Source organism: Molothrus ater, chromosome 2, assembly GCF_012460135.2.
Source record: "Molothrus ater isolate BHLD 08-10-18 breed brown headed cowbird chromosome 2, BPBGC_Mater_1.1, whole genome shotgun sequence".
Taxonomy (NCBI): domain Eukaryota; kingdom Metazoa; phylum Chordata; class Aves; order Passeriformes; family Icteridae; genus Molothrus; species Molothrus ater.
In genome coordinates, this window is record NC_050479.2 from 114,987,052 (window position 1) to 115,001,255 (window position 14,204).

General features: G+C 52.6%; 1 protein-coding gene across 4 annotated transcripts in view; it reads right to left on the reverse strand.

Moving 5' to 3' along the window:
• GDPD5 (glycerophosphodiester phosphodiesterase domain containing 5) overlaps window positions 1-1,262 on the reverse strand; it is a 101,973-nt gene extending 100,711 nt beyond the window's left edge. For 2 of the 4 annotated variants that reach the window (XM_036404247.2, XM_054518629.1), the window contains exon 1: window positions 1,078-1,206. The gene's annotated coding sequence lies outside the window, so the exon portion shown is untranslated. Of the gene's footprint in view, window positions 1-1,077 lie in introns of all 4 variants that reach the window. The other 2 variants (XM_036404243.2, XM_036404244.2) reach the window with 2 other exon arrangements.
• Between the last annotated feature and the right edge of the window lie 12,942 nt (window positions 1,263-14,204).

The following is a 14,204-nucleotide window of genomic DNA, read 5'->3' on the forward strand; positions in this document are numbered from 1 at the left end:
TCTCCAGCCCCAAAATAACCCTTAAGCCAACACGATTACACACAACAAGAGCGGCTGTAAGGACCCAGCCCTAAAATCCCAGAGCACGGCGAGTTCCACACAGCCAGGTTTTTCCTGGCTGGAGAATCCCCATTTCCATCTTGCCAGGGGTGAAATTTCACAGCTTCCACACCAGGAATTGCTCCAGCAGCCCTTTTCCAGAGCAAGGCTCACATGCCGACTGCAACTCCTCCATGCCCAGTTTTCCGGGCGGGGAACAGACAGGACGTGGGTGAGGGTTTCAATAAAACAGCAACGGGACGATTTTCCCCCCTCTGTTTTCCCTCAATTACTCTTTTTTTGAATTAGTTTCTTTGCCAAGCATCAAGAGAAAGTGACACCCTCTTATAGTCACCTTTTTTCACCCTCCCTGCTCAGTGCTTGCTGGACATTTGGTGTCTTTAAGCTGCCGGGGAATGTTGCCAGGAGCCATCCAGGACATCCCTGAGCATCCTCAGGGAGCTGGATGGGCGCTGAGCGCTCCTCCAGCTGGACCAGCAACAATAAATAAATAAATCCCTCTCGGGATTGTGCTGCCTCAGGATTTTACAGCTCCGGACGACAGCGGGGTGAAGCCCTGGAACGACGGGACGCTGCAGATGCCATCATTTCACACCAAAACGGAGCGCTCCCTGTTAAACACGCAGGGCCCGAGGAGAACAGCGCTGTCCGGATCCACACCCAGACACTTTGGGGGTCTCGGGGACCGGAGGGGGCTCCCCGGGACCTCTCCCCGGGTGGGTGCCCACCCACATCCCCCAGCACCGGGAGCACCCGCTCGCATCCCCGACTTGGCTCGGGATGCTGGCGGCCCGAGGTGGGGAGGGGGCACACAGGGCAAGGAAACACCAACACCTTTGGGGCACGCAAAAGAAACACCTTTAGGGACAAAGCAACGCGACTCCGGACAGAGCAGCACCTTCTGGAGGTGAAACCAACCCGGCAGCGCTGTCCCACCCGCAGCCGCTCAGCATCACCCCGCAGCCCGCAGGGGGATGCGGGCAGCCACCAGCCCAGCCGCCCTCCCCTCCCCTTTACCTGCAGCCGCCGGGAAATGCGCCAGGTTGCCGAGCCCCGCGGAAGGGCAGCCCGGCCCCGGCGGCAGGGCAGTGCCAGGGCCGGCAGCGAAGGGCGCAGGGACGGCGCTGGCACGGCCGCGGCCCCGGCCCCGCAGCCCAGCCCGGCTCGGCTCGGGAGCGGGGCGGGCGCTGGGCCGGGCGGCTCCGCCCCGGGCGGCGCGGGAGGAGCGCAGGGACGGCAGCAGCAGCAGCAGCAGGAGGAGGAGGAGGAGAAGAAGAAAAGGAAGCTGCACCCAACTGTGGGGAGTTCTTCTCTTTTGGGCTGCGAGCGAACCCCGCAAGGGTTCCGATTTTGGGGGGCAAGGGAAGGGTTGGAGCACTCCTTGGCGCTGTGCCGGGGGTTTGGGAATGCTGAGCCCCTAAAGGGCAGCGAGCACCCGGGAATCACAGAATGAGTTGGGGTGGAAGGGAACTTAAGGATCATAGCGTTCCAACCCCCCTTTCCACTGTCCCGGGTTGTTCCAAGCCCGTCCAGCCTGGCGTTGGACACTTGCAGGGATGGGGCAGGCACAGCTCTGGGTAGGAGGGATGTTCTGTGCTCCTACCGGGGTAGATAAAAACAGCCAGGTGGAGGTTTGAGCTTTGCAGCCTCCTGATTTCTCCCCACTTTTCCAACTCACCATTTTTTCCTACCCCCTTTATCACCTACACCTGGTCCTACGTTAGATCCTGAACTCCCAAGTGTGCAGATGGACCTGATCTCCACACTGATGCCACCCTGCTGTAGCATTCTGGGGGAAGGATGAGTGTTTTGTTGGATCTACACCATGCTCAGGACTTGTTTTCCTCACACTGCAGCAGCTCAGGTTATTTGGGATGAGAAGGATGCCCAGGCCTGCCCAGCACAGTGGCCAAAACTCAGCCTGTGTCCTGGCTGTGAATCCTTTGCCCTTCTTGATGCAAGGTGACAAAACACTTGGCTGACAGCAATAGATTCATTTTTTTCCCTGTAAATTGGCCATTTCCCACTTTTTTGGCCCAGCCCTGAAGTAGAGACTGATCCAAGCAGAGCAAAAGGAACGGATGTGCTGTCAAAATAACCAGCAAGCACAAGCCAAATGCCAGACTCCTCTTTACTGAGGCAGACTAAGCCGAGAGGTCACTGGCAACTGGCTCTTTTCCTCAGAGAAACAGAAATAATCCTGCTGCACCCAGCAGTAAGGAAAGACTGGAGGTGAAAAACCAGAATTTAGATTCTGATCCAAGCAATGACCAGCACGGCAGAGGAGCTGTGGGGTTGAGGTACAGGCAGCTGTCCTGGCAGCCCTTTGCCAAGTGCTTCTCCTTCCAGCACTGCTGACTGGAGATATTTCAGAATCACAAGCCTGAGAGCTGTGATTCCCTTAAATCCTGATGGAAATCTCTCCTGTGGGAGCATTTTATTTACTGTGGTTGTAGGTCCACAGCAGAGCTTTAGGATGTGTTTTCCTGCAGGCTTGGGGTAGATGTGCGGGAGGGGACGGGACAGATGCAGATATTCCAAGGCACATAACAAAGTCTGGTGCCTTTGCCAAACTTTAAACATCCTTGGTTTTGTGCCTAAGGATTGCCTTTTAACTTCAGCAGAAAGAGTTCAGCCCTTTGTAAGATCAAGGGGAAAATCTTTTTTTCTGGCACCAAGAGGAAATACTCTTCAAACTCGTGAGGTGCCAGAAATCCTGCAGATGCTCCCAGCACCAGCCAGTCAGTTCCTTACAGCATCCATTTGCTGAGAAAATGCCTCTGAAAAGAGACAGAGTTTGCACATTTTCAGAATATTTCTGTGACTTGGCCGGTTGAATCTGACACAGGATCCTGCCAGGATGCAGGGCTGGGGAAGGATTTGTTCTCCAGTCACTCCAAGCAGCTGTGAGGACAAGGACAAAGCAAAGATGAGCAGAGGGACCACCTTTGCCCCCTGAAAGCAGCACTTTGGCTGCTAAGGGCCATGCAGTTTCAAAGAAAAGCCACTGAAGGAAATTGACCATGAATTTCCATGCAGCCTCTAGGAAAACAGATGCAATTTTGGACAGGGAAGGTTGGTTTCAGATTTATAAGCTCCTTGTCCTGTGCTGAGAGCCTTGAATGCTCAAAGTTACTTTAAATATCTCCCTTTGGCATGGGCGGGAATTCTGCTGTGCTCATTCCTCACATTTCCAGCCAGCTTCACTTCCAAAGGATGCAGCTGTAAAGGCCTCCTGGAAACCCCTGGTGACACTCCCTGTGTGTGATTCCCTGTTTAAACTCCTCCTTTAGGACCTGGCTCAGCTCTAAACTAGGGCTGACTTTGGGCATTTCACACCACATCCTGAAAGTGTTTTGTTATGTGCTTATGGAAGGGAAAATTCCTCCAGAAGGGACATTTCTGTTTCCTGGCAGGGAAATAAGAGGCTGGCAGCTCAGAAGGGCATCAAGGCAAATGCTCAGAGGAGTCACTGCTCTGGTCTTTGGTTGGGATGGATGGGCAGGGAGATGCTGCAGTTTCCTACAAGAGTGGGATCAGGAGGAATGGGCTGATTAATCCTTAAACTCAGCACCAGCCTCCTCCAAGAAAAAAGTGCTGTTCTATCCCCTCTGTGGGCAGAAAAACCCCTTTTCCTCCTCCCAGGCTCACAGGGGGGAAGTCTTTGCTGGAGAAACACCCTCCTGAGCAGTCCAGAAGACCCAGACATGGCTATGGACACTTCCAGAGATGCAGGGGCAGCCACAGCTTCTCTGGGCACCCTGTGCCAGGGCCTGCCCACCCTCACAGGGAAAACTCCCTTCCCAATCTCCCATCCATGCCTGCCCTCTGGCAGTGGGAGCCATTCCCTGTGTGCTGTCCCTCCATCCCTTGTCCCCAGTCCCTCTGCAGCTCTCCTGGAGCCCCTTCAGGCCCTGCAAGGGCTCTGAGCTCTCCCTGGAGCCTTCTCAGAGATGTCAGAGCATGTTGGATGTTCTCTTCTCTGCATTTGCTGCTGCACTCCTGGGCAAAACAAGGCAGGGTCTGGTGACAGCACAGCAGACTCCCTATGGCTTTTTGGGGGGCAGAGCAAGAAACCCCTGCTCAGTTGCTGCCACACCTGGCTGGGAGATTCCAACATTCAGTTTCACAGAGAGAAACTCAAGGCCGCAGGAAGGCAGGCTGGATTTCCTGGGGGATGCCTGGCAGGATCAGAGCTGTGCCCGTGTCTGTGCCCGTGCACAGGAGCCGGGGACGCAAATCCCGGCTGGGGCTGCCCCGGAGCAGCCCGGGCAGGGGAAGAAGCGTGCGGAGGGACACACCATTGTTCTGCCCCTGCAGCTCCTGGGGAATGCAGGGCAAACAGGAGGGAGCTCGCTGCTTTCCTGTGTTTGTGCTGCCAGTATTTTCATTAAGGTCCTTTTTCCTACCTCTTTCTGCAAGGCCTTTGTGCCTCTAGTAAGCACAAGGAAGGTGTTGATTGTAAGCGTCCCCTCAGGCATAATTATTTTACCATAATAGCATTTACAGGGAGGGCTTGCAGAGCCATTTTCCTGTTACATCTTCTGTATTTCAACCTCTCTTTCACTTTTTTTTTGCCTCCTCAAGCTGCCCCAACAAGCCCTTGCAAGGTCTTCATCCCTGCAGCAGAAGCCATGGTGAACTGTGAGCCCTGAAGAGATAGCTGAGGGTGAAAATAGGAATATTTGATGTTACCCAGCAACTGGAAACGAAGGTATCTTCTGTCCACCAAGTCGGGAAACATTGTTTGCACAATAGCTGTGTGTGCCTGCTCTGGGGGAGTTACCAGCAACCCCTTCCAGGAGATAAGAGGGATGCACATAAACAGGAGCAGCAGAGATTATTGGAGCAGGTAAATCAGGACCTTGTCACCCTCAGCATCCCCTGATGATTGCACTGAACTCTTGCAGTGTGGGGGAGGAAATAGTGATGGCTCAGTCATAACAGGTAAATAAATATGAAATAAATACAATAAATATAAAATTGAGAAGACCTGGAGGAGCCAGGAACAGTTTTTTTTGGTGGTGGTGACCCACTGGCAAGCTGAGGAATGTCTGTCTCCATCGATGTTTCTAGGATAAAGAGCACCCTGTGTGCCCTCCTGTCCCTCTGAAGCCCTAAAAGACATTCCCCTGTACCATTGTCTTGGGCAAACAATGCCTGGACTGGCCCCACAGCCCTTCAAAGGGCTGGAGAAACACGGATCTGTTCAGTGCATCCAGAGCCCTCTGGATGGAGGGGAGCTGGGCAGTGTCCTGACAAAGACAGTCACTGCCACAAGTGACTGAGCTGATGACAAAACTTGGTCCTGTATCCCAAGCTTGTGACCTTTTATTTGCTGGCATTTTTTTCCCCACAATAAATACACAGTTCCTGCTCTCAGTATCAAGCTTAGGATAAACACAAGTTTCCTGAGGATAAAAGAAAAACCCATAGTTAAAAATCATGTTGATGTGGTACTTCACAGTACAGTTTAGGGACATGGTGGGATTTGGTCAAAGATTAAACCTGATGATCTTGGAGGTCTTTTCCAGACTTAATGATTCCATGATTCCAGATATATTGGGAGAACTTCAGGGCATGTAAGTGAAGCCATCTCTGAACTAACTGGTTTTAAATTAAACTTTGTTTAACAGCATTTTCTAGTGCAGTCCACTTAACAAACAAATGCAGCTGACACAGCTAGGATGGAAATATATTTCTCATTATGTGGTGCAAGACTTGCCTGCCCTGTGAGAAGGAGCCTTACCAAAAAATGCTTCTGATAACATCTGACCAGAAGAGTCAGAGAGGATGAGTGTGGAGGCCAAACCTTGCTTGCACCAAAATCCCAGTGGGATTTGCTGGAGGAGCAGCCATCACATCCACCCTGGCAGGCAAATCCCAGCGCTCTCCCTGGCTGCCCCGTGCACACAGGGCTGCTTTGTTCCCTCTGCTCCCTGCCCACCCAGCCCTCTTCTCTTCTCTTCACCAACACATTCATCAGAGCCTTTTGGCTGAGGCCTTTGTTCTGTGCCTGCACAGGAAGGTCTGGGCTCGTGGTTCACATTCCTGGTGCCAGCACGGGATGATCTTTATTGACAAACCCATTATTGATCCAGCTCCCTCCAGGAGGACTTTCACCTCCTCCCGCTCTGGCCACACTGTGGATTTGCAGGTGATGTTTGGATACAAACACAGATAGGCTCACAATGCAACCCTTCAGGGATGTGTCCTGCTCCAGTTAATATTAAACACCTTTGGAGATATCTCTGCATTTCCCCAGGCTGGGAGGAACCTGCTGCATTCTTCTCATAGCTTCTCTGCAGGTACTGAAACAAAATCCCTGACCTGCATCCCTGAACAAAGCCCCTCTTATTCAGCCAGGTCAGGGGGAGCATCAGTTTTCTGATCCTCTCCATCTCAGAGTTTTCTTGGATGGAAATGTGGGGTTTTACCCCATCACAGGGGATGAGAAACACATCCCAGCCTCAGCTTAGCCTGCCTGAGATGGAGCATGTGTGCACAAACACTGCTAAAATTAAACCCCTGGAGTTCAAAACCTCACTGTCTGAAAAATGTTACATGAATCCATTTCCCTCTATTTTTAATAAAACAATTAAAAAAAAAACCAGCAAATTTTCTTCCCGTTACAAAATAATGTTGTTCCAGCAGTTTATAAAAATTTTTACAAATTTAATCTGTAAATTGCTTTTTGATGGATGAAGCACAGCACCTGCATTCAGCTTTCCAAGCATCAGTAACTGTACACAAACACCCTTCTCTGTTAAAGCCATTTTGGGGTGCCTTTGGCCCAGGAGGGATTTGTTAACTTGGAAAGATGAGTCCTTCTTGCACAACACCAGCTTTTGGGTGAGCACCTTACAACAGCCATGGGTTCAGAGATCCATGGAATATTCTGAGAGCAGCCAGGCCTGCTCCCAGCCTGTGGTCAGGGCAGGGCTGAGCAAAGCAGCACCAGAACATCCCACATCTCTGGGATGGGCTGCACCCCCAGCTGCAAGGACAAGCCCCTGTCTGGGGGATGGATTTTTCCAGCCTCAAAGATGGAAAGCATTCTGCCTTCATCTGCTGGAGGACAAAATCCACCAGCAGATGATGCTTCGTGCTGGGCTCCATGGAGGAGAGGTGAGGGTAAGCAAGACCTGAATGTCCTGCCCTCCTTTCTCCAAATGAATCCAAACCACCTCCCAAGCCAGGCCTGGATCACTGTGAAGATGTCAAGGTCCACACAAAAATCCTTCATCCCACCAGGTTTAGGAAAGCCCCCAAAATGCTCATTTGGGTCCATTTCAGTTCAGCTCTTGGATCCCAGGTCAGGGATGTGCTGCCATCCAGGAGGTTTCACAGCCCAGAACCTGTTGGGCTTGTCTTGCTCCAGCTTCCTGCTCAACCTGCCAGGAGCTGATCCCAGGAGGAGACATTCCAGCCAGGCAGCCTCCTCAGCTGCATGGAGAGAGCAGAGGAACACTTCCAGCCTTTCCTCCTGGGCCAGACCTGCCCTGGGTTCTGCTGGATTCACCTTGAGCTTCCTCTCCTCTTCCTGGCCTTGGAGGCTTCTCCCTGCTCCAAATCTCTCTGGAGTTTCTGCTGCTGCAAATGCATCTCTTCATCCTCCTGTTGCCAATCCAGCCCAGAAGTTGCATTTCCCACTTTAAAACCTCAGCTGGGTCCAAGGTCCACCCCAGAATGGTCCTCACTCTTCGACACCATGAAGGGACCAGCACCAACGCCCTCATTTTCAGCAGCACAGCAGAGGCAGAGCCAGGGAATCTCCACTCCTCGGGGCAGATTTCCCCTCCTGGTTTGTGGGACAAGCCAGAGAGGCCTCGAGGTGTTTGCCTTGACCCTGAGGTGACGTCTGGGGTGGAAAGGTCACACCCAAGACACTTGCAGTGCTTCCCCTCCGAGCCCAGCAGCCACCAGCAAGCTGTGCTGGGCACTGGGGCTGTAATGAGGAGAGCAAATATTATCCTCCAGAGGTGTCACCAGCTGCTGCTGCTTTGAAATGCTGGGAGAAAAGCCTCCTTAAATAGTTGGGATTCCTCCCACCAGCACAAGGATGAGAGGAATAATATTTGGGAGAGGAACACACCCCGAATGAGGGCGTCTGGGTGAGGGTGGGAAGCAGAGAGCAGCCGGCATCTCCTGGCCACAGATGGTTCCCATCAAGAGGAATTTTTTCTTGTTAATCCCAAAACAAGCTCGAGATGTATTTTTATTACAGTGTTAAGAGGAGAGAAAAAGAAAGTCTGACATGACCCCCTGTTTTTCTGGCCTCACTCCCTGCTCAGCCTCTGCTCTGAGCAAGCACAGAAAATTTAGTTCATGTTAAAGGCAGGGACTCTGGGAAGAGAAAATCCTGAGGTGGTTCTAGCTCTTCTTGATATGGGAATTTATCCCATTCAAGCTGGAAATGGAGGTAAAAATCTAAAGCCTGGGTTTGTATTTGAAGTATCCTGTGGTGCTCTCTGGGGTTCATCAAGGCACAGAGGACAAGGTGCCTGTGGGGATGTCAGCAAGGGTGTTCACTCTCCCCTTTAAATCTTAAACCTGCTTTGAGCACCAGGGATGGACTCCTGAGCCAATCCACTCCCGAAGCCTCCATGAGCTCAGGAGCACCTCTAGCTCAAAAAAGCCCCAAAATAGTGATAAAAATTGCAATCAGTGGGAGGACTGGGAATTCATTCTCCTCAAAAGACATCCCAAAAGCCCTGCTTTGAGAACTTGCCTGGCATTCCTCCACGGCCTCCCTGGCTGTTGAATGCCCTGGTTCCACAAACCTGCTCTGAGGGAGCTGCCAAGAGGAACCCCTTGGCATGTCCCAGGAAGTTTCCAAGGACAGCCATGGGCTGGGGATGTGGAACCCCTCCCAGATAACCAGCTGTGGGCCATCTGAAAGGATTCACATGAAAGCAGGGCCAGGAAATAACTTTTTCTCATGGAGTGACACTTGTGGTCCATGGTGGTGGCCCTGCTGGAAGCACCCTACAAGGTGGTGACCTCTCAATGGGAATTTTCTTTCAGACAGAACTTCCTGGGATATTTACACCCCCAGATGAGGCTGGGCATCCCCCCCTCCTCTCTGGCAACTCCCTGGAGTGACTCAGGATGTGCAAACACTGACTCATCCCAACGTCCCAGGAGCACTGAGCTTCCCACACACACCAAGACAGGGTGGTGGGAGAAGGGAAAGGCTCCACTCAGCCTCCCCTGTGCCCTGAGGGAGGGCTGCAGATGCATCAGCAAGGTGGGGCACTCAGGGCAGGCTGGGGCAGCCAAGGACCCTCTGCACAGGGATACAGAGATAAGGGCACCCTGCTGTGGGACCTGCTGCCCAGTATGAGGAAAATGGATTGGGAGGCTCAGGATTGGTTTAGGAAGGAGGATTTGAAGAGCTGAGGAAGAGGATCAGGAAATGCAGGGTTGGTGTCTGGGCAGCTGCAAAGGGTGGTGGCACTTGCAAAGTCAGCTTGGCTGCACAAATCCTGGATTTCATCAGGATGTGATTATTCCATACAAGGACAGAAATATGTGGATCCTGCAGCAAACAGCACTACTGAAAAAGCTGCCAAGCTCTCCAGTCTGTGACCACCCACTGCAAATCCTGCTGAAAAACTGGAGGAACCTGGATCTGCTCACCAGGGATGAGGTGGATGGTTCTCCTGGAGATCTGAAATTTAAATGGACATTCAGATGCATAATTGGCCATCCTAAAAAAGCTGTTTCCTCACGCCACTGCACACTGTGGGGACAGAGCTCCCTGACCTGTTTTCTGTGTGAGCCAGAGCACATTTGGCATTTCTCCTCCCTTAGTCCTGGGAAATGGTCAAGTCCAACTCCAGTCCCTGCACGGACACGCCAACAATCCCACCCTGGGCATCACTGGGAGCTGTGTGGGGCTGTGCCCATTCCCTGGGCAGTCTGGGCAGTGCCAGCACTCTGGGGGAGAACCTTTCCCTAAATCCAACCCAAACCTGCCCTGGCACAGCTCCAGCTGTTCCCTGGGGTCCTGTCAGACACCAGGGTCCTTTCCATGCCATTCCAAGGAGGCAGGATGGAGCTGGGACAGATCTCCAGGTGACACCTGAGGAAGTGAGGGCTCCTGAGTGTTTTCCCTTAACAGCAGAAGCAGAAGGGATGTGAGATGTGACATCCCTGCCCATTGCTGGCCATTAAAGATTACAGCCCAGGCAGGCCACAAGGATTGTAGGAGTCAATCCCATTTAAGCCTTTCTATTTAAAGAAATAAACTACCCAGGAAAAAAGCAGCCTAAGATTAGAAACACACAGGATTTCCTCAAATTCCAGCCATCAGCCCCAGATTCAGCCTGAGGGGGTGGTTTGTTATTCTCCCAGAACATGAATCCTGCACCCCAGCAAAGCTTGGATCATGCTGTGCAGCTCCATCACAGGCCCAAAAACCACACTCAAAACTGGTTTAGTGCCACTTCCTCTCTGCCTAAACCATCTCCAGTATTCCTTGATTAAAAATAGTTTTTCAGGTAGAGAGTTTTGGCTTTTTGCACAAGCAGGGGATGTTTCCTGCAAATTCCACATTGCTCAGGAGGATGCTCCTGTGCAGGAGAATCTTTCAGAGAATTTAATGCTAAGCAGGGAAGGGAAGGGTGGGAAGAAGAAATAAATGGTTTGAGTTTTTTTTCTTGTTTTGGGTAGAAAAAGAACTCAGAGACCACCCAGTGCCACCTCTGCCATGGGCAGGGACATCTTCCACTGTCTCAGGTTGTTCCAAACCCTGTCCAGCCTGGCCTTGGGCACTGCCAGGGATCCAGGGGCAGCCCCAGCTGCTCTGGGCACCCTGTGCCAGGGCCTGCCCACCCTCACAGGGAGGAAGTTCTTGCCAATATCTAATCTAAAATCTCTCCCCTCATTTAAAATGACACAAAGGATGTGGGTAAACCAGACAAAGTCACCCTGTGCTTTGTGCCTCACCAGCCAGGAATTGAGAAGCCATTTGGGATTTGATACCTGGCTCTGCTGCTTCTCCCTAAGCTGGGTGAAACTCCAGCCTAACTTACCAACTCTAGCCTGTCCCTAAAGGAATTCCCCAAAGGAATAAGGGATCCCTTCTGCCCCAGCACTGCAGCAGGATGGGAGCAGTTGCTTTTTCCAGGCACAGCACGAGGGGGTGACTCATTCCTGGCAGGAATTTCCCTCTCACCCATCCCCTCCTGCCCCTCTCTCAGCCTGGAGATTTTCCCCCACAGCAACAAGGGGTGAGGGCAGCTTAAGATCAGCCAAGAAGCAGAGACCTTCCCTGAATCCCCTGAATTCAGCTGAGAATCTGTCCAGGAGGTCTCCACTCCCTCCCAGCTGTGTGTTTTGGGAAGGAGGGAAGGGGAATTCTGGAATAATGGGCAGAGCTGCCCCATCAGGAGGGTGGGGAGACTGGGCATCAAAAGAGACACATCTCATGTGCCAATATTGTCCCTGTGGTGGCATTGAGGTGCAGCCAGGGCTGGGAAGGGCACGTGAGGGAGCTCAGCCCTCCCAGGAAACCTCAGCTCAGCTGCATGTGCACAAACAGGTCCAGCAGGAGCCATCCAGGATCACCACACAGCCAGGTAGCCCATGATTCATGGGATACCCATCTGCTGAAGCTACAAGCACTCACTTTCCACCTCCAGTTCTCCTCCAGGCCAAGTGGCAAAGCCACAGGGGCAGAAGGTGCCTCTTGCCAGGGCCACCAAGCAGGAGCTGCCAGGGCTGGCTGCAGGAGACCTTAACTCAGCTTCACACCACAGCAATGGTTCCAGCCCTGTGGGATTCAGGAGGCCCAGGGTAGCCTTGGGGGCACACATGAATTTCTCAAAGTATAAAACCTGGAATGAGATCTTGGAAAGCTGGAGATGGAAGGAGGGAGTCCAAAGGAGGACCTGGTTTTCAGGAAAATAACAGAGAATCACAGACTGGTTTGGGTTGAAGGAACCTTAAAGCTTATCCAATTTCATGGGCAGGGACACCTTCCACTGTCCCAGGTTGCTTCAAACCATGTCCAGCCTGGCTTTGGACACTTCCAGGGATCCAGGAGCAGCCACAGCTTCTCTGGGCACCCTGTGCCAGGGCTCCCCACCTTCACAGCCAAGAATTCCTTCCAAATACCCCATCTAAATCCACCCTCTTTTGGTTCATAACCTCATCCTACAACTGCTTACCCTGACAGATGCAGCAGCTCAGGATACAGGAAGGGCAGAGATGTGCCCCCCTCTCCAGGTGTGCTTTTCCTTTACCAGTTATCCCAAACACACCAAGTCTCCCTTTTTTTCTCCCATTCTGGGCAGCCACAGCTTGGCCATCAGTGGAAAATGATTCCTTGAGTGAGTGTGGCTGGATCAGCTGACTGGGCTGGCTGCAAATCTCGTGGTCACACAGCTCTAAATGTGCAGCAGTGCCTGCCTAAGCCTTTCCGTTTATAGGATGGAGAGGGGAGCTGGGAGTGTGGAAATAAATCCTTTGGAAGCAGAAGGGGTTTGGAGACAGAACAGGACTCCCCAAGGGAAACACATGGGGGTGCAGAGAGGGTGGGCAGCAAGCACAGATGGAGCTGATGGAGCATCACCAACTCTGTGCTTCTGATGAGCTGAGGTCAGAGAAGGGCACAGAGCTCTGGGAACTGGGATGAGAGAGCTGGGCTGGGGAGGCAGTGTTGGGGTGCTCACAGGAGTGTGAAACCCCTCCCTGCCTCCCTCCTGCAGCCTGGCTCATCTCTCTGACCCCTGGGCTCCCCACAGGAGCAGAACTCTGGCTCTAGAATAAATCCCAGCTGTCTCCCAGCTCTTCCCCGGGCGAGCTGCCATGCCATGATAAAGCAGCTCCTCCCTCCAGGGCAAGCCCCTGAGCTGCAGCTCCTTGGGAAGGCAGTCTGGTGATGGACTGTGTCAGGGAATAACAAATGCCTTTAATTCCCCCTTCATCCAGCAGCTCCCTGTGGGAGGCAGCGTGTCCTGAAGGAAGGCAAGAGGAAGGCATCTGGAGCTGTGTGCACAGGCACTCAGATGCCTGGTAAATCACCCCAGCCAGGCTCCAAGAACCCTGACAGGCTCCAGTTTCTCTCTCCTGGATAGATACAGGGTAAAGCTTGCTGCTTCACTTGGTTATCCCAATGCAAGGGGCTCTACGCAATCCCTGAGTTACTCTGCAGAGATTTTCCTCGCTGCTGGCAATTGCAAATTCAGGAGAGGAGGGGATCTGAGCAGGAACTGCTGCTGAGGTTTCATCTCAAATATCCATTCCCTGAGCATGAATGTTTTGTGTCAGATCTGTAGGGGTTTTTCAGGTGGATCAGTGGGGTTTGCTGGCATTGGCACCAGCACCACTGGGGCTGTCAGCTCTGATCATGCACAGCTTGGGGCTTGCATGATGAGAACAGGCTTGGGCTCCATCCAGCTCAGATCCAGTTAATTAAAGGAAATAAAACACTTCCCTACAAGCCAAACCCCTTTTCTGGGTGCTGTTTACTGGGAGGCTGCAGCTCTGGACCAGAGCTGAGTGGGAGACCTGAAGGGTATCACTGCAAACCCCCCCTGGGGGCTCCAGCCTCGTGTCCTGTAGGAAGCCAGCCCTTCCCATTCCCTGCTAAAGGGATTGGCTGCTGCTTGTGCACTCTGGCACATCCCTGGGGACACATGGACATGGCCCTGAAACAGAGCAGCTGTGGCTGCCCTGGATCCCTGGCAGTGTCCCAGGCCAGGCTGGACAGGGCTTGGAGCACCCTGAGACAGGAGAAGGTGTCCCTGCCATGGCAGGGGGTGGCACTGGTCGAGCTTTAAGGTCCCTTCTGACCCAAACCATTCTATGCCATAATGACTGTGTGCTTTTATATGAGAGCTGCTCGGAGTCACTCCCATCCCCACAGTCCTTCTGCCAAGATTCTCCTGTAGATCTTTGTCTCTCTCTTTCCTTCCCTGGAAAGAGAAAGACAAGGAAAGATTCCTGGCATGGGAAAGAAAAGACCAGTTCACATAATCCTCATGGCAATTGAGATTTGGGCAGCCTGGGGAACCCTCTTCAGGAGAAGAGGATCCTGCAGATCCCTCAAAGAGAAGGAGAAGGACTCCCTCTCTCTGCTCCCAGGCAGAATAGCAACTTTGAAACTGAAACCTGGAAAGACATAAGGACTCTCC